General features: G+C 47.3%; 1 long non-coding RNA gene across 1 annotated transcript; it reads left to right on the top strand.

Annotated features, from left to right (window-relative positions):
• Positions 1-102: 102 nt before the first annotated feature.
• LOC130596940 (uncharacterized) lies at positions 103-21,653 on the top strand. Its single transcript, XR_008971644.1, has 3 exons — positions 103-203; positions 18,038-18,272; positions 21,331-21,653. It is a non-coding gene; the product is annotated as an uncharacterized LOC130596940 (long non-coding RNA).
• The last annotated feature ends 1,334 nt before the right edge of the window (positions 21,654-22,987 follow it).

Genomic DNA, 22,987 nt, shown 5'->3' with positions numbered 1-22,987 from the left:
CTCAGACATTATTGTGATAAGTAAATATGAGACTCTACTCAGAACACAATAGAGACTTTATCTTTTTCCCTAAATTATTAATCTTCCCTGAGGAGTGGCTTTATAGTGCTGACTTGGGCACTGTGGAAACACGACCTCTTCCCAGTGAGCTCCTCCCAGCATTATCTCGTGGTAGGATCACAGCAGAGCTCAGCCTGTCCCAGGTGCATTATCTGAGGGGGCACGACATGACTTTCAGTGCTGGCTGGGAGAGGATGCCTCCAGCATGGAGTGGCAGCCATGCTTTTTACCATGGGTGGTAACTGTCCTCCGCCCTGGTTAGTGGGCTGGGAGCACCTTTCCTAAAGGAGAATAATGTACTTCGTTGCCTTTGGGTTTGTGAGTGGGCTTTTCATAACCAGTTTTTTAACTCTGTTGTCTGCTACCTATATGGGGGTAGGTAACAGACAACATGGGGGCGGGGGGTGACAAGTCAAGACTTGGTCTCCTTGGCCCCCCAGACAATTTCTGCTGCAGGCTGTAGAGTGATACCCCTTAAAGGCTTATAAAGGCATTTCAGTTCAGTCTCACTGGGGCCTGGTGAACATCAGTGAGCAGTATAAGTGAGGCATAAGTATCAGTGAGTGCATAAGTGAGGAGGCAAGCTGTGGGATGCTGTACACAGTGCAGACTATGGAGGACACAGGAGGTGCGGGGGAGCTCCTACATGTCTGAGGCTAAGAGAGGAGGGAGGGAAGCCCTGTGGAGCCAGGATGAAGGGTAAAGGGTGTGGGGTGAACTGTAGGAGAAAGCACGCTGTGGGAGAAGTGAGCTTACAGCCAAAAGGGTAGCTGCAATCACGACTATCTTATTCACATATGCATGGCATGTGTGTGTTTGTGCTTGTGGCATATCCCCAAAAGCAAAATTATTCTTCCAGAAGAAGAATCCCCCAAATCCTCTCTCCACTGAGGCAGCCAGCAATCCTTCAGGAGGAAACAGAAAAGGTGGGATGATTTTCTTGCCCACAGCTGTAAGAAGGGTTGAGAAATGAAGACCTGCAGTCACACAGGGACATTTTTGTCAGAGGTACTTATAGCAGTAACTGCTGCCTGTCACTGAACTATTTTCCCCTTTGCCCTCTGGATCATATTAAATATGCTTGGGCTGCATCATCTGCCTTGACAGACAGCATTGGAAACACTTTGGAGCATGCAGGGATTGCCTGAGCTCTCAGAAGTCAGCCCTTTGACAAATTTCAACCCCCCCGCTGTTTTCCAGGCGACCCAGCTACCTCCACCCTCACACAGGAGCTGTGTCTCTCCCCAGGGCAGCACAGCAAAGCCACCCCCTGGGTACCCCAGGCCACTGAGGCACATGTCTGCTGAGGGAATGACACAAACGGGTCACAGCAGGGGGATGCCCTCTGATGGATCCTGGCAGTAATCATGGCTGTAAAGGGGTCCTGGCTCAGCTGCTGGAAAAAAGGGTGTTACCAGGGAAAGTTCCTCTGTACCTTGGGGAATAATTGCTAAAGCTAACAGGGAGTAAATGGCATCTTAAAATGTACCTCTTCCACCATGAGAAACAGTGACAGTCACAGCCTGGTCAGAGGGAGAAATAAGTGAATCCCAGCATTCCTGGGATGAACTAGAGAGAGTGAGGGGAGAGGAGAAATGGGGAGAAGGTAATCAGACAGCCTCTACGCTGTTCCACTCTCCTTTTTGCAGCTATGTGGCAGTGCCATTCACTAGAAAACATGGATTGATGGCATTTCCCTGCTGCATGCTCCCCAGGGAGTCAGTGCAGTTCTCTGTGAGACCTCGTATTTCTCAACTGGCTTCTCCCCGCTCCCGCACTCGCACACACCAAGGGCTGAGGCAATGGAGCGACCAAGCGCTCGCTCTGCCGGTGTTTTCTACCCTGGCCGCAGGCTGACCCCTGAGGTTATCTGACAAGCCTGTCGTCAGACGTCAGCAGGAGCAAGGACTGGCACGAAAGCAGCTCTGCAATACGGGAAGTCATTGTGTCTGTGCATCTTGCCCAGCAAAGGTGCAGAAGGTAGCCCTGGCACATATGGTGTTTCAAAGGCACGTGCAGTTTTGGTGCTGCCTCACAGCCTAAGAGTCATCACTGCCATAAAACCACCGACAGCAGCAGGGTGTTCGCTTCACCTGAGCTCTGCCACATCACCTCACCTCGCCTGTGAAGAGCAGCTTTACTCTGCTCTTGGGAGGCACAATTTTCTTCTGGATCAGCAGTTTCCTGGGCAAGGTTGATTTATGCTGACCCTGGCCATGCGTGGTGGAGCGTGGATGCTATCAGGTCTGGAGAGCTCTGTCACTATTTTGACATCCTCGCTTTGATGCAGAGCACAGCAAGAGCTTTGGCCGCAGTGATTTTGCATCAAGGCTGAGTCACTAGCTATGGACCCAGCCATGTGATCTGGACACAGCGAGCCATGGCAAAATGTCACGTAGGACATTTCATAGTCGGTAGAAGGGTCGTCCTCCTTGGGCACTTGCCAAACTGAGGCTGCCCCGGGCAGAATGAGCACTTGGGTGCTAGTTTTGAAGGTGGGCAACGGTCCCACAGAAGGGAAACCATATCCAAGGGCATTGACTGCAGCAGCAAACAGCACAAATACAGCAGGGAAAAAGGTTCAAGCCATCAGCTCCCTTTTAACACACTTGAGGGTGAACAGCCCCTAGAGGAAGAGAAGGGTGCCCTTCATAGCACTCCCAATCCCCACAGCTCCCGCCACTTTGTGAGTAGGTAGAGATGCTATTCCACTTGGTGCCACCTCCAGGAGCCGCTGGGTCCCAGTAGAGCCCAGCAGTGGCTGCAGCCACCAGCGCTGCGGTGCAGCATGACCACCCCCATGGGTAACAACCTCGGCACTAGGGTCCCACAGGGTTTGGTGTGGCCACTGAGGCTGCTGGAACATGAAATCTCAGTCCTGATGGCAGGCTTCCCATTTCAACATTTTTTCTTTCTTCCTTGAAAAAAGGCAAATGGGGAAGCGAGGCTGGGGGAGGAGGCGGGAGGAGCTCGAACCAGTGGGTTCTGGTTTTGCTCAGGCTTCTGAGAAATGCTTGTTTGGGAATGGTGCATTTTAAAATGTCCTACTTGGATGGAAAACGCCTTATCGGTAATAATAGTTCACCTTCTTCTCACCTGAGACGCCTAAGAAATTTTACTTGGCTTCATGAAGCTGATGGATGGCCCCATTCCAGCCCTGTGGCAGCGCGCTGGCTGCACTGTCTGCTGTCACAGGCACTGCCTGGGGGGCACGGGCTCACTCCTCAGCACCCTGGGACAGCAGCTGGGGTCCCTGCAGGTGGTGCTGCTTCCTCGCTGGGCAGCACAGGACACGGGTGTTGCCAGAGGCACAGGACAGCATAGAGATCACTGCTGCCGCCAGCTCGCCATCTGGCTGGAGCACAGAGGGGTTTTAAAGGCCAGTGACATTTCCATTGATCATAGTCACCACAGTCTGCTCCACCTCTGTCTCCATCTTCATCTCCATCATCTCCATCTCCATCTCCATGGCAAGTCCCTTCCTTCCTCCAAGGAACACAGCCATGCCCCCTGCTTCCTTTCAGTGCCATCCCGGGGGCATGTGCTTGTAAACTGAATGCCCTCTCTCATCAGTGCAAAACAACCACAGTCTTGTGGTTGTCTGTCCTCAGCTTGCCTGTGGTCCCTCTCTCACAGCTCTGTCTGGAAGGTCTCAAAGAAAACTACAGCTCGTGATGGGCAGCACAGCCATGTCTTCTAGCTGTGAACCATCACATCAGCAGGTCACCCAGATGGGGAGCAGGACCAGCCAGGCTTGGGAAAGGTCTTATTCATGTGTGAAACTGTGGCACGGACCCTGCTGATGGGAATAATAAAGGACTTTCTACAATTACCCCACATGTTTCAGAAGCCAGGATTTCAAAGCAGCAGTTGAGCCCTAATTGATTAAATGCTCACCGCATTCCCGGGACTGAGCCTCTGCCCCTCGTATAAATGGGAATAAGTCACAGGCAATTAGAGATTTGCCTGACGTGTCTCTGTACACTAGCAGTGTCTGGACTCAGACTCCTCTGGCCTTGTTAGTCATTAGACCAACACATCCTCTGTCCTCTCCGGGTGGCATCCCAACAGCCCTGCCAGGATGGAAAAAGCAAAATAATCTGACTTCACATTTATCTAGGAACAGGTTTCCCACAGTTCCTTCACTCTTTTTGTTTTGATTCTGAGATTTTGCTTTCCTGAAAAGTTAAAATAAATCTCAAACTGCAACTGTGGAGCTTTTTGTGCTTGTTGCTGGATGATCATAGAATCATAGAATCATAGAATAGTTAGGGTTGGAAAGGACCTTAAGATCATCTAGTTCCAACCCCCCTGCCATGGGCAGGGACACCTCACACTAAACCATATCACCCAAGGCCTTGTCCAACCTGGTCTTGAACGCTGCCAGGGATAGAGCATTCACAACCTCCCTGGGCAACCTATTCCAGTGCCTCACCACCCTTACAGTAAAGAATTTCCTCCTTATATCCAATCTAAACTTCCCCTGTTTAAGTTTTAACCCGTTACCCCTTGTCCTATCACTACAGTCTCTAATGAACAGTCCCTCCCCAGCATCCCTATAGCCCCCCTTCAGATACTGGAAGGCTGCTATAAGGTCTCCACGCAGCCTTCTCTTCTCCAGGCTGAACAGCCCCAACTTTCTCAGCCTGTCTTCATACGGGAGGTGCTCCAGTCCCTTTGATCATCCTCGTGGCCCTCCTCTGGACTTGTTCCAACAGTTCCATGTCCTTTTTATGTTGAGGACACCAGAACTGCACACAATACTCCAGGTGAGGTCTCACGAGAGCAGAGTAGAGGGGCAGGATCACCTCCTTCGACCTGCTGGTCACGCTCCTTTTAATGTAGCCCAGGATACGGTTGGCTTTCTGGGCTGCGAGCACACACTGAAGCCGGCTCATGTTCATTTTCTCATCAACCAACACCCCCAAGTCCTTCTCCGCAGGGCTGCTCTGAATCTCTTCCCTGCCCAACCTGTAGCTGTGCCTGGGATTGCTCCGACCCAGGTGTAGGACCTTGCATTTGGCATGGTTAAACTTCATGAGGTTGGCATCAGCCCACCTCACAAGCGTGTCAACGTCCCTCTGGATGGCATTCCTTCCTTCCAGCGTATCAACAGAACCACACAGCTTGGTGTCATCGGCAAACTTGCTGAGGGCGCGCTCAATCCCACTGTCCATGTCAGCGATGAAGATGTTGAACAAGAGCGGTCCCAACACCGATCCCTGAGGGACACCACTCGTTACTGGTCTCCAGCCGGACATTGAGCCATTGACCACAACTCTTTGTGTGTGGCCATCCAGCCAGTTCTTTATCCAGTGCGTGGTCCATCCATCAAATTGATGTCTCTCCAGTTTAGAGACAAGGATGTTGTGTGGGACAGTGTCAAACGCTTTGCACAAATCCAGGTAGATGACATCAACTGCTCTACCCCTGTCCATCAGTTCCGTAGCCCCATCATAGAAGGCCACCAAATTGGTCAGGCAGGATTTCCCCTTAGTGAAGCCATGCTGGCTGTCACCAAGCACCTTGTTGTTTTTCATGTGCCTTAGCATGCCTTCCAGAAGAATCTGCTCCAAGATTTTGCCAGGCGCAGAGGTGAGACTGACTGGGCTGTAATTCCCCGGGTCATCCATTTTTCCCTTCTTGAAAATGGGGGTTATATTTCCCTTTTTCCAGTCATCGGGAACTTCACCAGACTGCCATGATTTCTCAAATATGATGGCCAGTGGCTTCGCAACTTCATTCGCCAGCTCCTTCAGGACCCGCGGATGGATCTCATCAGGACCCATGGACTTGTGCACGTTCAGGTTCTAAAGATGGTCTCGAACCAGATCCTCTCCTACAGTGGGCGCAAGGTCTTCATTCTCACAGTCCCTGCATCTGCCTTCCAAGACTTGGGTGGTTTGGTCAGAGCCTTTGCCAGTGAAGACTGAGGCAAAGAAGTCATTCAGAACCTCAGCCTTCTCCAAATCCTGTGTAGCCAGTTCTCCCGAGAGCTTCCTGAGGGGGTCTACATTTTCCCTTGTCTGTTTTTTATTTGCTATGTACCTGTAGAATCCCTTCCTGTTATCCATAACATCCCCAGCCGAGTTTAATTCTAGCTGGGCCTTAGCTTTCCTATTGTTTGAGGGAAACACATTAAAAGTAGTGCAGAGCATTTATTGCAGAGCCAGGCTGACTGAACGAGGCTGATCAAATATTTTAAACTCAGTGTGACATTTATGCATTGCAGAAAGCAGTTGTGGTGTATCTGAGCTTGTGACCGCTGTTTCTTTTCCTTCTGAACAGGAACCCTTACGGCCTTTCTCACCAGCCCTTTTCTTTGCTATGACTTCCATCCTGTTTACTCTGCTCTCCCGAGGTGCAGGAGGACCTGGGGCATTTCCCACCCCACGCTCCCCACTGGTATCTGACCATCTTTTTTTCCCATATCAGCAGTACTAAAGGCGACTCTCAGTCAGTCTCAGTGTCTAACAAGTACTGAATCACATCTCAGTTGTCCCTGTGTCCAGCCCATAATTTGGGAACAGTGAAGAAACTTTTGTTCTTTCACACTTTCTTTCCCTTTAAAGTCACTCTAAAGCAAATGCCACTTTCTTGAAGAACGTGGTGTTTTTTAAAAGCTTAAAATTGTTTTCTCTTTATCTTTCTTCCCTTTGCTGTTCAGTACAATCACAAGTGACTGGAGTGACATCAATGGAATTTAAACAGGGTCCTGACTTTCTCCAGAAGGTCTAAACCAGCACTTAGTGTCTATCTCACCATGTGTTAGTGTGGTTTGAAAAATCCTTCCCATTTGATGGTTGGGATGGTCCCATTTGGAAGGCTCTTTCCAAGAAAGCCCAGAAAAAGCACTCTCTTTGCAGGAAAATGGATGTTTCTAGGTAAATGCAGCCCTTCCCTCCAGACTGGCTATTTTAAAGTTATGCCGTAACCACCCAGAGAATTCCTTCAGCTTCACACAAACTGTTGGTTTATAAAACCCTGAACTTTGCTTTTACTTGCTGTCTATTTGTTTGAGAATATGTTGATCTGCTACTCTGATGGTGTGGGATGGAAGTGCTTGACATGTGGAAAAGCTGGGAGGCAGGGACTCTGCACTCTGAAATCTTGTGCAGTGACTGACATTACCCCATGTGGTCAGCTCCAGGAAAGGCAAAGCACCATCGTGTACAAAACCTCATGGTGGGATCATGGCCATCTAGCACTGAAGCCCAACTTTAAATGCTTTTCATGGACAAAAGGATTCAATTAAGCCCATAGTGGGCTAACATACGCCAGGTTAGCACTTCGTTTTGCAGTACTACAAACCTTTCAGACAGAGAGAACTGTTCCCACTTGTTTCATGTGAACATGTAGCCTTTAAATTGTATTGAGCTGTATTTCCACTTTAATCAAAGTTATCTTATAACCAAATGGTATCCTAAAAGCTGATAAAGCAGCATTCCTGACCACTGCACACATTTTTTGAATGTCTCAGTGCTAGGATTTCATTCCTTACAGTCAGCAGAAAAACCTCCAGTGACTCATAAGGGCTAGGAATCCTTAGGAAAATAATCCATGCTGGAAAACCAACACTTCCCCCCATTATCTTTGCTGGCTGACAGTGGGGGTGAGAGCAGTATGGCAGACAAGGCTGCAGGGGGACTTCTCCTAGCCCAGCGGGTCAGGATACTTTTCAGAGTAAGGAGGGTACCCACAGCCCCTTCTCCCCTGCCAGTGCTGCCCAGCACAGACATGCTGACAGCAGCCATCACTGTCAGTGTCAGAGAAAAAATCTGGACAAGAGCTCAAAGAAAGCCCATGTGTGACAGTTCTTCTTCAAAACCATTAACAGGTGGCTTCCCTGGGTCATGTAGCACAATTTACCACACCTTGCATAGCACTGATGTAGAGGCAGTAGCAGAGAGGGTCAGAGATGTGACCCAATGGAGATGTGCTCCCTGGGACCAGGTATTTGCACCCCCAATCTGTTGATGGGTTCATGGTTGATCTTCAGTCTGTGTTTTCCTGCAACTCCTTTGCATTGCTGCCTCCTCAGAACAGCCAGCTCTTCCCATGGCTGCTGCTTCATTCCTGAGGATGGGATAAGAGGAAGTGGGATGGGATGGGGCTGGACAGGAGTTGACCATGCAGAGGGAGACAGCCCAAGGTGTGAGTGGCACTGCTCTCTTGCAAGGCTGAGTGACCACATCTGGATGGCAGCTCCCCAGAGGAGGCCATCACAGGGAAACCTTCTCCTCTGGTGCTGGGATGTATGAAGCTGAACTCAAAATGCTGAGGGGGGTCCTCTTCCTTGGGGAAAAAGATCAGGGAAGCTTGTGGCAGTAGGACCTGAGCACTGAGAAGATGCCAGCATGGCAGATGGAATGAAGCTGTCATTAGAGGGGGGAGCTGCACCCAGATCACTCTACTGTGTTGCTTCCCAGTGTGGGCCTACCCGCAAGGGGTCAGTGGGGCTCTCCTCTCCATCCATAGGCTGCATTTCCCTCAGGTCTAGCCATTTAGCTGCAAGCATGCCTTGGTCTTTCTAAGACGGAGGAAATCTCCCTCGAAACCAAGTGGCTTCTCTGGCTGCAGCTTTATCTCCTCCTTCCTGTTTGCTGCTGAAGTCCCTGAAAGGGCTGTTTGTTCCCACCGTCATAGCACCCAGTGCCTCTCAGGGATGTTAGGTCACCTTCCGCCACCCTGGGACTCTGGCACTGCTGCCTCTCCTCCCCTCTTGTTCTGCACTCACTCTGTGCTGAGCACAGCAGGTCCCCTCAACACCCAGCAGTGTCAGCGCCCTACCCAGCTGCGCGGCTGCCCCTTCCCTCCACTGCCATCCCATTCCCTTTCCCTTCTACATTTTATCAAGCTCCTTATCCTGACATTTAGAACTCTGGGCTGAGCAGCCTCTGCCCACAACTCAGCTCAGCCTTCCTCCTTCTCTTCCCCACCTCATGGGATCAACACAGGCTCATCTCTTCTTTCACTCTCCCACCTCTGGCTCTTGTTCCCACCTCCCACTTTTCCACCTCTCCAGGCTGCTCACCCACAGTGCAACCTGCCCATCTTCATCACCACGCTGCCCTGGAGCTGGCTTCCTTCGGCTTGCATTTCACCTATGCTCTCTGCTCAATATTGCTTGTTCCTCTTTTGGGCCTTAAGACAAAAATATCTCCCCACCCAGGCAGCCTGTGCTGCTGGTCAGATTTCCTTGTGAGCTGTGTGAGCAATGTTATTTATGTGCTGGGCAAATACACTGACCCAAAGGGAAAGAGCAGACAGTTCCTGTGAAAATGCTTTCTGTGCTCAGTTCTTGTATTATTGCTTTTCTATGACTTTTTTTTTTTTTTTGGTCTATTATTCTCACCAGTTTAATGCTTGATTTTTACTTTGAAATGCACAGGCACAGCACACCCTCCCCTCTGAGTGCGAGGTGGTTATGGTGTTGCAATACAGTCACAGAAAACTACCCCTATATAGAGTAAGATGTGCTGAAAGCTTCAAGGGCCAGTCACAAATCCTGCCCACCTCCTTCTCTCTTGTTTGCTCTCTAGCTAAGGTGTGTTGAGCACTGACATGCCCCACTCGCTTCCTGCTGGGGCTACTGTTTGTTTTGTCCTTCTGGCAGCAATATAGAGCTGTAAGTTTTGTAAGGTATGGAGCCCCTTGTCTGACCCACAGCAAACACCCCCAGAGGCCTGTTCCCCTCCTGCTGTGGTTGCTCTCACAGAAGTGGCAGGATGCATGTGGATGCTGGTGCCTCCATGCCCGGGGCTGAGGGCTGTCGCACAGGATGTGGGCAATGCAAAGCCAACTTTTTCACCCCTTGAGGGAAACCCATGTCTCCAGCCTCCTCCACAGCATCCTGACCGCGTCTCTGTGCTCTCTGGGGGTGAGTTGCTCTCAGTCCCTTGTGCTGGAGTTGTTCTGCTTTCCACAGGCTCCCACTTTCCACAGGCTCTTTACATAGCTTGGAGACAAAGAGAGGATGACCTGGGAGTTAAGAGACTTCCTTGTCTGGTGGGACATCCCACTCCCACCATTTGGTCTGAAAGAGGCAGATGGGTTTCCCACAGCTCAGCTTCATGCCCTGACCACAGAATGCTGCTGCAGGGTCCCAATGGCACTGAAATCCCTGCTTAAATGTCATCTGCTGAGCAGGAACAGTGTGCTCCACGGCTGATTGGAACCATGCGTCTTGCAAATAAGCTATAAGCCAGATGAGAAATCCTGCTTTAATAAAGTTGTAGCTTAGAGACAAGCAATAGCAGATACAGTCTTGTAAGTCCCTGATGTAGAGTAGCTCCCCACAGTCCCCGGGTGAGCAAGAGGATTCTTGCACCTTCTCATTTAACAGTTATAAAGCAGAGGAGAATTTAGCCTAATCTCCATCCTTGGGGTGCCTCCTTGAATCACTGTGACTTGGCCAGCACTGACCATAGAGTCATTAAACCACTGACTTGTGCAGGTCAGGCAGGAGCTTGGATGACATATGGTCCCAGCCCCTGCTCAAAGCACAGCCAACATAGAACAAGTGACTCAGGGACTCATCCAGCTGAGCTCTAAGTATCCCCAAGGCTGCAGATTACACAGCGTCTCTGGTCAGCCTGGTACAGTGCTTGACCACCCTCACAGGGAAAGACATTTTTCTAGTACCCAACCCGAATTTCCCTCTTGCAACCCATTTCTGTTGCCTCTTGTCCTGTCCCTGTGCATCCCCCAGCACACCCCCAGCTCACGCCCAGAGAACTCCAGTTCCTTGGCTTGTGCTTTTTAAGTTCTGGCCACTGAAAATGCCAGCTGTTAATGTGGTATTTGCAAAGAGCCAAGGATGTGCTTAACTCTTTACCTAGGAGACACAATCCATGGCACGGGAAGTTTCTGGTCTGGAAGGCAGATTAAATGCATGAGGGATTGAATGCCCAACCCACCTGTCTGACGTGTCCAACTCATTAGCAAAGCTTGCATGCTATAGACAGCTGGCCATTTCATGTGCCAACTCCCCAGACAGGGCTACACAGTCCTCTAGAAGCATTGCATTAGCCCTGCTGCATTTTATTGCTCAGCAGTGTTTGGATGTTATTAACACATATGTACAAGAATATTTTGGGCTGCAGCTGGGTCACTGGATTCCTGAGGACCTATTGAAAACATTGCAGTGCTGTTCAGTGCAGCAGTGAAAGGACTGAGCCCTGCAGAGTGGTGTCAAAAAGAAAGATATTGGGCTTTTGGCACAGAGGAAATGGGAGCAGAAGGATCAAAGGCTGTGACTAATGATGCAAGCCACATATCCAAAGGGTACTTCTACCCCTGCAAACACAGGCAATGCAATAAGCCTGGCGTGGGGTTCAGAACAGACACATCTTCACAGAAAAAGGGAAAATAAAGGATGACAGACTCAAAATTACAGTCCTACTAGGATCTCTGTTTGCTCTGTTTGCTCAGAGCTGCGCAAAATCTTCATAGCTTGGACCCCAGCTAACAGCAAGATTGTCTTGGAATTACCTCTCCTCTGACTCATAGCGTTTCTGAAGGATGCCTTGACTATAATGCCACTTCTCCCTGAGAACAATTATTAGGAAAGCATTCATTTTCACTGTTCAACACAATGTAGACATTAAAAATGCCTCATATGCAGGAGCGGGGAAGTCAGAATTGTTTGTCCTGGGCCTGTTGAATTAGTGTGTATGCTCACTGGGCTGTGCATCAGATCCCAAGGGCCAGATCCTGAAAACTCACATCCTGCTAGTCAAAATATCCCCAGCCTACAGACCAACCCTGTGTAGCACTTGTTCACTCACTTTTCCATTGTGCAGGGTTAGGCCTTTTCTGAGCAAACTTGTGTTGGAGACAGCTGGTTGGAGCAGCTCAAACAGACCCACAGAATGAGCTAGCAGTTAGGCAGCATAGACAAGCAGGTCTGTGTGCCCTCCTTCACTTACTAATGCAGGTTACCATAAGTAACTATCTGTGGCTCATTTACTGCATCGGGCTCCTCCACGCAACCTAGGACTGAGGGGCTTGTTCCTTCTGCAAAGACAGTATGTCAGAGAAATCTTCATCGTGAATCAGTCTCCTTCATGACTTACTCCTTCATGGTGTGGAGGAAAAAGGATGTTCCTACTCACAGATCTCTTGTTGATCTCTTGATAGGTTGGTCTCTTGAGTCAACAAGACCCTTGATCTTGGGGTTGATGGTAGGAGCCGAGGGTCAAATACCTTCCTTTACTTGCATTTGCTCAAACTCTCTAGTCATTGAAACAGAAGTTCAGCCTGTTTGCAGCTTCATATGTCACTGCTGTTTACTGATCTGGCAAATGCATCTTTGTGCTGACACAACTGTTTGATAAAAAGGGTCTTTCCCCAGGAGCGAGTAGAGGAGGAAGGTGAATGCTGGATCACAGCCGTTAGAGAGAAGAAAATGCCTATGATGCAAAGGCTTCCTTTTTTTTTTCCCCCTTTTCTTGTTAATTAAAGTCAAACCTTAATGCTGGTCGCTGAGCAGAAAATCTAACCTAGTGGGTGGGCAGTCAACCCTGCCAGACTCACCATGTCCACTCTGTGGGGTACCTGGAGCGCTACCAGAGCTTGTCCAAATCCTTTGTACACACTCATCCAAATTTTGCAGAGGCTTCATTTTTTTTGCAGGGTGAATAATGAGGATGCACCGATCTACTGACTGTGTGGGGTTGCTTACGCAGAAAAGCACTGCAGCTTTGGAAACGGAAGACCACACCACCACAATCTGTCTTGTATTGGCAGCGTGCACCTTCTTCCATTACCTCTCAACATCAGGTGATGCTGCAGCCAAAAGCTGATCTGCCTCAAAGCAGGCAGAATATCCTGCCTCTGTGCCAGGTGGTTACAGAGCAGGTAGGGGATTTCTTTTTCTTGCACTTGCGAATTCAAGACAGAGACATCAGAAGCATCTCACAGGAGGTTGTTAGGAAAAGAAGCAGCACTGCTATTATCCCCTATAAAAAACAGCTCTCAGCCCAGAAGAACAAGGAAGATGAGGTAATTATGGTTTTGGCACAGTTAACACTGGCTGAGGGCATTTTCAGTCAAGCCGGGACAGACAGTGTGCTGTTTCTTTCCAAGGCAGTTGAGATAACTGCACACGTTACAGGAATCCCTTCTCCCTTTCCAAAATACAGCTGTTAAACAGTGTGCATAAACACTAAGCAGCTGCTGGGGGCTGTCTGCAAGAACCTGCAGGGTGACTTTTAGATGGACAGGATGCAGTTGTCTTAAACTATTTTGGACCTGGAGCACACCAGTTATCCTGGCTCCAGAGCAAATGAAAGACTCGACAGCTGTGAGGGCTTTCAAGGATAATCGACTGCCACTGGGAACCACTGGGAGATGAAACTGAGCCATTTGGGAACCCTGGGAGCAACCCTTCCCCTTGGGCTGCCCCCAGGGCCAGGAAGGATGGAGGACAGGACACAAAGCAAGCCTGGCTTCTGTATGGACATCCGGAGCTGGCTTTAAAAGCTGTGAAGGAGAGTGTGGAGTCCCTCCTGCCTCAGGCATGCAGCTTATATACTGCCCAAAGACCTCTAGTGTCAAGAGATCCAATAGTGGAAGGCAAGAGACCAGGGCTTTTCCTGGGAGAAGGAGCTGGCAAGGTATATAAACCTTCCCACACTTGACCTTGGCAGCAAGTAAATGGAGCCTGCAGAAGCAGCATGCAGCAAGGGAAGGGTCAAGGCTTGCGTGCCTGATTCTGTCCCTCCTCAGACTTTCCCATCTGGCAGGGGGATGGTTGGTACCCATGGTCTGAGAAGCAGTGGGTTTGAAGCGCCTGTTCAGTATTGCTGTTTCCTATCACTATGTTTCCACTATCCTTTTTTCCCCAGGAGTGCTTGGCTGCTCCCTGCTCTGGCATATTCTTTGCTGTGTATTCAGCAGGAGTCCCTAGCTTTTTCATACTACTCCAGTGACAAAAAGTTGCTGTCATTACTCCAGGCCTTTTTTGCCTTGGGTTTATAAGGACAACTGTTTTATGACTCGCTGAGCTTCTACTGTGTCCACTAATGGCTTTTATGTAAAACGATTCACCAACGAGACCGTAAAGGCCAGCAGCCTACGCAAGTGGTATTTCTGCAAAGTTTCCCTGTCCTTTCCAGTGACATTTGCCAGGGCAGCACAAAACTGCTGGTCCCTCTGTGTCAGGACGTGATGCTGTGACCATGCAGTTGGCAAGAACATATCCTCTGAGAGCTCATTCCAAATGGAAATGTGAACCATCAAAATGTGGACATCCACCATACAAAGGGCATCTGCACCTGTCTCCTCATGGTTCACCCTCTGTCCTGGGTCACAGCAGTCTGCTAGGGGTAGGTAATGCCAAGCGTTGGGCGTGTTGCCTCCATGCATGCAGCTCAAGGTGATTTAGAGGAGATTCCTCCTCCAGATGCACACACACATTATACACACAATGGCAGGCCTCAGAGTGAAGCCCTGGGTAAAGAGAGCTGCTGGTGATTCCAGATGCAGCTTCCAGGTGGAGCAGCCTGTCTTACAGAATTCTTGTGGGTCCCTGACTCATTTGTCAGGAAAAGGCGCACTTCCATCACCAGAAATAGGCCCTCTCCTTGATAATTGTCTCTCTGATGGCTGGCATCAAATTTTTGCAGGTATCACTCTTCTCAGGAGCCTGTGACACCCCCCAATCTGCAGTGCCAGTTCAGTATTGCTGTTTCCTATCACTATGTTTCCACCATCCAAGCTTCAGTGATAACCTCCTTCAATTCACCTTCAGGCATTCCCACATTTTCCTCATGATGTAGTGAGCAGTCAGATCCCAAGTCCCAGGTTCTTCACGGGTGATGAGCCACATATCCCCACTCTGCTATCCAATGCTGGGCAAACAGTTTGCCATTAGCAATGTGTTCAACAGAAACTGTCTTTCTGTCTGTTTTTGAGACTGGACATAGAGTCTTGGGAGTTCATTATCACTGGAAATTCCTCAGTGAATTGTTCCAGTGACCGGCATTGGATGTCCTGGTGAACTGTACTGCCGTTCATGCTTTTAATACTCCTTGAGCATTCTGTGGGTTTGGTCTTGGCATTTTTTTCTAACCCTTGACTCCCAAACCAATATTTCCTTTTCATAAAGGCTGCTGCATTAGTACACTCTCTCTAAATGCTCATGTGGCTGCTGTGTTATTTAACAAGTCTCCTGTTTATGAAAAAGAGAGAGAGAGAAAAAGAGAGATTCTGAAAACAGAGGAGTCTGTTGTAGGCTTCTTCATAATACCTTTCTGTCTTGCAACGATGTGGTAATAGATGTTCTCACCACAGCCCCATCCTACTTGTGATGATGAGTGTTGCTCTCTCCCGTTCATTGTCCATCCTACACTGCAAGCTTGTGTTTATCCATTTCAATGTGTGTTCTGTAAGGCAGCTTATTTCGCTTCCCAAAAGCATCAGAAGCACCTTCTAAGACTACCAGAGAAGGCACATATTCCTTTAGGGCTCAGCACTTTGATTTCAAAGGTGAGAAATTTACTTTTTCGATCAAGGAAAGTATTATCAGTATCACTAATAGGTTAAAGCCTCAAATCCCAGGTCAGATTGCATTTGATAGGAAAAACCACCAGAATAATTCCATGCTGTCAAGGCAACGAAGATGAAAATATATTGACTTTCTTATCTAGTATCTCTTATTGTCAATAATGAATGAGTCTGTGGAAAGGTTTGCCCATCACATTGTTTTTTATTGACACACAGTGAAGCAAGATACATGCAATTACCACAGTCCCAGACCATTACCCTTGGCAGGATGCACCATTTGCAGCTACAGAGCAGTGCATAGGCACTTCCACACACTGACCAGCCAGAAGGGGTTTTGTACTGGAACCCAGTGCAAATCAATACCCATTTTGTTCTCCTTCTTCATGCTCTTCCTCTTTCTATTATGAATGACAGAATTTAGAGGCTTTCAGCTCTAAAACCCATGCTGACATAAGTGACTTACCGAAGTAGGATCACGCTGACTGGAAGAATCCATACCACAAAGCTCAGCTCCTATTCAGGCATCTATGTGACCAGAAGCTTCAGTTGAGTTCAGCTCCCAACTTTCTCACCCTTGCTTGCAGTAAGAATTGCTGTTTAGATCTCTTCCCAGTCTGACCTCTATGTTTTATGCATCTAGTAGTGTTGTTCTTTAAAATACCTATAGAATATGATCTTGCTATATTCACATAATGATCAAACCTTCTACAAGGGCATGCCTTTAAACAAAGACACTGTCTATCTTAACCAGCAAGATTAGTAGTTGCAGATCTAATTGTAAAGTTTTTCTCCCAGTATGTACTACAAGACCAGGGAACCATTTGCCAAACAGAAAAGCATAAACTGAGCAGAGAAAGAAAAGCTAGATCACTGAACTTCTGAGAGGTGATCTCTATTGACAGAAAATAAACAGTTTGAGCCAACCCAGAAACTGATCTAGAACATGCAACATCAAGACTTTGAAGATAACACATCCTGCTGAATGCGAGCACAAAGCTTTGGGCTCTCTGGTTATATCAGCTGCATAACAAGAGGAGTAGTTCTAGCTGAATTACAAACATCTGGTTTCCTGTTTGAGGCATCACAATCAATCTTCTCCAGTAGCACAAACTGCTTACTTCACCCCAAACTCAAAGCTCTTCTGAAATATCATAGAAAAACCATCTGGGTTTGAGTTGTCTTGTCAGTATCTATCTATCTTGTGAAAGATTTTTCCAGGATGTTAACTAACAACTCCATCCAAAAAAATTCTTCCATGTTTCTTGTCATCCGTGATCACATATATTTAGATAACATATGCCCTGTACTTGCTTCTCTGGTAACATATGCCCTGTACTTGCTTCTCTGGAAACTCAGGTTTGGTTTGTGCCAAGAATTGAAGGTAAGAAATTTGCCTTGCATGTATTATTGCTCATAGGCTCTTGCTCAGCTGCTGGGACTGAAGCATAACATGCATGTACACATTTGAAAATAGACTGCCTTGGTGTCCCACTCACAAACTGAGCTCTTGCTCAGCCGCTGGGACTGAAGCATAACATGCATGTACACATTTGAAAATAGACTGCCTTGGTGTCCCACTCACAAACTGTGAGCCAACCCACCTCCCCGATTCCTTCTTCATTGGAGTAATTTCATCAGTTGGGGCTTATGAAGCAAGAATTTTGCTAACCCTTGGAGCTCTGAAATATTATTTCTTGTTTTCCCCTTTACCACAGCTTACATGCAGAACCAGTGTGTAAGAATGCATGATGCATTATTCAATGCCATGCAGAAATTCTGTTGAGCTTCTTCTGTTTGGCACCGACAGTAACCTTTGTCTGGTCTGTGACTGGAGAAAGCCATCTCCTGAGTGTGTAAAGTGCATTTGACCTTACTTTCAAGCACCCACGTGCATGCCCAAAAAGCCATAGAACTCGTTAAATTCATGGTCCAGAAACTAGTGTTTTGTTCTCTGCCCCTGCTCTGTCTGACTTTGGGTGAATGCAATTGAATGTCAGAGATGCAGCTCCTCTGTAACGCAAGAGGAGGATTACAGTTTTCCTGACATCGGAGAGGGGGTTACAACAATGCAGCTGACGTAGGAGGGGACGGGTTACAGTGCATCTGACATAATAGCAATTATAGGAAATGTATTTACAGGAATGGATGGAAAACAAATTTAATATGATGTTCCAGAGGAGGACAATAAAGGTGTGTTGCAACAGTCCTTCCCCCCATGTGGAAAGCCATATTTCTCAGTTGTCCATCGGCACAAACAATCTGTGCTGTAGAGCAGGAAATATCAGACGCAAATAATCACATTAATCTCTAAGGAAGGATACCTGTTTTCGTAACTTGCTCATTCATGAAGGTCTCTTAGTAGTGGCTCAGACAATAGGTGGATATATGAGGTTTTCCCCATAGAATCACAGTAACAGTGGCACTGTGCTGCAAACGCGACTTTTATTTTGTTTCTGTTTTCTTTCAGAGTGAGCAAAAGGGGGAGGGGAGAAGCTCCTGATTTTTCAGTATGCAGTAGATAAACACCATTAATACCCTCTTCAAAGGAGCCTGTGCATATTGCCTTGCCTAGCAGAGGTACAGGCAGGCATAAGCAGATGAAGCAATTACTTGGGACACTGGGAAAGCAATAGCCTTTCCATTTTAAGCTGCAGTGAGAGCACAGTGGATCTCAGGCACTAATGCACTGATATAGAAGAAAGGTGAGTGAGGCCGTTAATTCATTTTGTCGCTGGGGAAGAATGTGTAGCTTTCTGCATGAGTCACTCACAATTGAGGGGAGGGGAGCAGAGGCTGGAGTGAGGGGACATCAGAACTGCCACATGTGGGTCACTGTTTCTAGCACAGCCATCAACAAAGAACATACGTGTGCAATGAATTCCATTGTCTCAGGCTACTTCCTGTTGGGCACGTGTCCACGTCGCCCACAGCTGCACTGCTGGGGCACCTCTGCTTCCTTTGGCACATCTGTAAAAAGCAATAGGACGCTGGTGAAGGTCAGGCCAAAAGGAACAAGGCTGAATTACCTTCCCACCCTCGCAGCTTGTCCCCCTGGCCAGGCATGGGGGCAGACATCCAGTCGCCAGTGAGGGCCTCTGCACTGGCTGGAGAATAACCGACAGATCTTGCCCAGGTGGGAACACCTCATGGCAACCCCAGCAGACATAAAGCCAAGGGCAACAGCCTTCTGTCTTTTGGCCTGACCACGGGAAGGTTCCTGAACCTGTGGAATGGGGGCTGATTTCCCACTACTTCCATCAGGCTGGAAGATGGGATCGCAAAGAGAAAAGGTCCCATGCAAGTCAAGGGAAAAGGAGTGCAGGAGAGTTTAGCCTTGAGTTTTAGCTTATTTAGAGCTTGAATGTGGAGCTCCCACCAAGAGCCCTGCCTCAGCCTGGGGGTGCCCTGGGGCTGTGAAGCTGCTGGACATGGACAGTGGGTCGACTGAGTGTCCCAGCTCTTGTTTGACGGCTCAGCACCCATGCAGGACCCAGCCTCCACAGCTCCTCCCTGCCCCAGCACAGCTCTTCCACACAGCCAGTCTTCCAGCAGCAGTGTCAGAGGGTTTCCTTCTTTCACCACTGCAAGGGGTTTCCAGTGCTGCTTCCCTGCTGCTGCCTGCTGCTTGTTGTTTCCATCTTATCCTGTCTGTAGCCTCTTCTGTCTTGGACCCTTTGCAGCCTTCTCAGCTTCCAGCTCTGTCTGGGGCCCTGGGAGGACCCAGAGCCTCAAATTACAGCTATGCATACAGCAGTGAGCAGGGAGGATGCTGAGCCAGACAAGGGAAGGATCATTTCATAGGAACCAAGCCCCCTGTCACATGGACTGTGGACACATCCTTCTTTCACCTCTGCTCTCATATCTGAAGTCTACTTAGCATTTATTTTTTGCTTTGGAGCTGGCAGCTTGACTGAGCTTGCACTTAACACTTCCCTGTCAGGTGTGGCCTAAAAGCCCCAAACAACAAAATCGCACATGAGCTGCTACTGTGTGTAGGATGTTTCAGGGAGCAGTGAGGAGTCATACACAGTTTCAGCAGCAACTGCTGGCAATGAGTTGCAAAGCCTTGGAGCACCAGAAAGCTAGCTCCTGCTGTTTGACCTGCATCTCTGTCCACACTCCAGCTGGAAGCAGGGGGCTAACATTAAAGTACAAGTGTTAATCTTACAGATAGTCCAGCCTGATGTGAAAAATCACATATATGAGCTGCCTAAATTGTACTAAACCCAGTATGTATGTAGCTCTATTTATACCAGCTACAAGATTAAAATTAATCACTTAATTGCAGTATGAAGGTTGCTCTTGCAGTTAAAGCACTTTGCCTGGGTTCAGGACACAGAGATGTGTTTCACTGCTCTGCCACAGACTTGCCACATCACCACCATGGGCAAAACACTTTATCTTGCAGTCTTTTGCCCTTCCAGTAGTAAAGTAGCTATAGAAAGTGGGTGAAATTACATCTTTTCCTTACCTGCTATCCATTTTGCTTGAGAAGATCACACACACTCAGTGGGAAAGTACCATTTCAAAGTGTTGGTCTATAAGCATCTGAACTCCACGTGGCTCTGCCCCAGGCATGTGCCTACCTGGTTAATCCTGATGCCAGTAGCAACAGTAGCTTAACACAGATATACTGAAACCCAGAGATTCTTGGAGTCCTCTTTAGTCAAAACCTTTCAGCAGAATACGTGCTTTACCTTGCAGGACACCTTGCAGATGGATGTTTTAAGAGATGTTGAGCAATTGCAGCCTCCAAGTAAACTCAGCAGAAACTGTGAATGCTTACTCTCTGACAATCAGCCCACATACTATAAAATTACTTTTAGCTAAATTTAAGTGGGCACGGCTAGATTATAGGTGTGTGTTTGCTTTTACTACTATCACCACCTTTGGTCATTAAACTTAAGCAACTGAAAAAAAACCCTACCTCAAAAGCCATTATTCAGTGTTAGTTGTTTAGTTTCTGCCTTTTATCTATCCTGGGCAATGGAAATAACCTGGCCCACTTATCTTTTTACATAATCTTTTCATGTGTTTGTTGCCAGTTGTCAGTCAGGTTCACATGCCCCAGCACAGTGGAGCACTATCAGAGTGACAAACACGGAAGGGAAATGATTGCAATAAAAGAAAGACACTCTCAAGGGCATAGACCACCTTGTTTGTTCTGTGTTTGTACTTCCCTTAATACAAACAAAACCAGTCAGAGGCTTGGTATCAATGGCAGCTTTTGCAGCACATTGTATTTAGGAAAGTAAAGAACCCTAACATGCCTGGTGGTGACCCTTCCTAAAGCTACTTTATAGCCCTAAATGAATGCTGAAGAGGTCTTTGTACCTTACTCTGCAAGACAAGCTCAATGTATTATGTCAGTAAAATGTCATCGCCACATCAATTATGAAATGTCATAAATGTTAACAACAAAAGATCATTGTTGCGATCATAATTATGTAACTCTGATGCAATGTTATGACCAAAGACATTCCAGTGGTCTGAAATGTATTTCTGGATACCATTGTGGTGCCTCAGTGAGGATATGCTAACCTTTAAGTATTCTTGCCAAGATTGCAGTGGCAGCCTGGATTTTTTCAAATTCAAAGACACTTTGAAGTCATATTAGAAATAGTCATGCACTATTTTTTTTCCAAGATAGTGTTTTTGTCTTTAAAATAAGCGTACAAGTATTTTAGTTGGTTATCTCATCTTCTTTAAATGTCACTCTACTTTTCGGAACATGGCATCTTCTTTTTTACTTTTTTCTAGGCCAGAGTCTGACTTGGACCAGGAACATCTCTATTCGCTTCAGCAAGGTTTTAGTCAACTAAACTGTGTGAATGACAGGACACTGAAAATACTCCAACAAATCTAATTTTCAAAATAATTACACTGGTGTTTCCTGGGGAAAAATAAACCCAAACTACAGCTATGCTGCAAGTAATACCACAGGAAACCTATCATAGCAAACCAGGCTGACTACAGCTGTGGAGGGTGAAATGGGTAGAAAGGAATGCTGCTGTTTCTCTGGTTTGTGTTCTTTTTGCCAAGGGAAGAAAGTTGCTATTGTTGTTAGTTTGTTTTGAAACTGATCGAAAATGCTGAGTGAAATGACTAAAGATTGAATTGCTGGAAATATCTGCAAGAGGAATTCTGTAAGGCAACAGTCTTCATGCATATTCCCATCCGTTGACCATGCCACCCTCAGGGAGGGAGCACAGGACTGCTGCAATGGGAAAACTTAGGTGTTGTGTCCTCCCAGTTTCTCCCTCTTCCTAGAGAAATCAAGGAACTTCCTTGTGGAGGTGCTCTGGAAAGTACTTCTCTGCTTTCCTCTCTTTTCTACTCTCGTCAGGTACAAGCCTGCTCTGTAATTGTTTCTCTCCTAACCATGGGTGTTTCTCTGAGGAGATTCCTCGTTCAGGATATCCAAGACACCAGAGGGCAGCAGAAGTGTTAAAGCAGAAACTGCAAAAGCATCAACCTTCCCAACAGAAGGACCTCTTTTGATGATGATAAACCGTGATTGTGTAAAAGGTTTGTAATGCCCTGACAGTATCAATTCATAATGAAACTGGTAGAAAAACGATGTAATTATGACACTACCAAAACTGTGCAATAGCTACTTCTGAGCAGCACTGCTGGAAACTGTTATGACCCACATGTACAGAAGTGGAAGAGAAATACCGAAATGTTGCTGAGAGTAATAGACACATGAAGTCTTTAATTTAACTCTCATATATCATATAATAGCGTTATAACTCTTAAAATCTCTTGAAAACTATGCAGTGCATGAGCTCCCTCCTCCACTGCGGAAGTGGTACATACCCCACCCTCTGGACTAGAGATTTCAGGTAAGTACGCAAGTAACTTCCACACATAGCTACGCCTGCCAGTTCTTCTTGCTTCTTCCATCTAATGCACATAACTGAAATCAGCATGATGGATTCCCCTTAGTGTAGCCCTCTGGTGAGGTATTACACTCTTCAGACAGTGCCATGGCACAGGCATCCACCTCTCCTTATGATTAAAAAGTCATGAGGTGATAGGGAGAGCACCAAATCCAGTCCTTTTCCTCCCATTTGGGAAGAAAGAGACTCCAAGAAGTCCCTTTAAAAGAAAGAAAAATGCTATGTTCCTAGCTGGGGCTGGCTCTCTTGAGTGTTCTTTTGAAAAGGACCAATTCTGTTTGACATTCTAAAACACTTAATCAATTTCAAATGAAAACAGCAACTATAATTAAAGAGAGGAAAATCCCACCACAGCAGAGGAACCATTATTAAGGTAATTTTTTCCTTTATAACTCCTGGGGCACTGTTCAGATGCAGTTGCTACTGTATGTGCTGTTTGTGCGTCAGCTCCTCTTCATGGGCTCCACAGAGAATATACTGTTAGCTTAATAATAACAATAATAATAATAATGTCA

This window comes from Pezoporus wallicus, unplaced genomic scaffold, assembly GCF_028554395.1.
Source record: "Pezoporus wallicus isolate ANWC-B61680 ecotype Strahan unplaced genomic scaffold, APGP_CSIRO_Pwel_v1 contig_1739, whole genome shotgun sequence".
NCBI classification, from domain to species: Eukaryota; Metazoa; Chordata; class Aves; order Psittaciformes; family Psittacidae; genus Pezoporus; species Pezoporus wallicus.
This window is presented reverse-complemented; position numbering and strand designations above follow the sequence as displayed.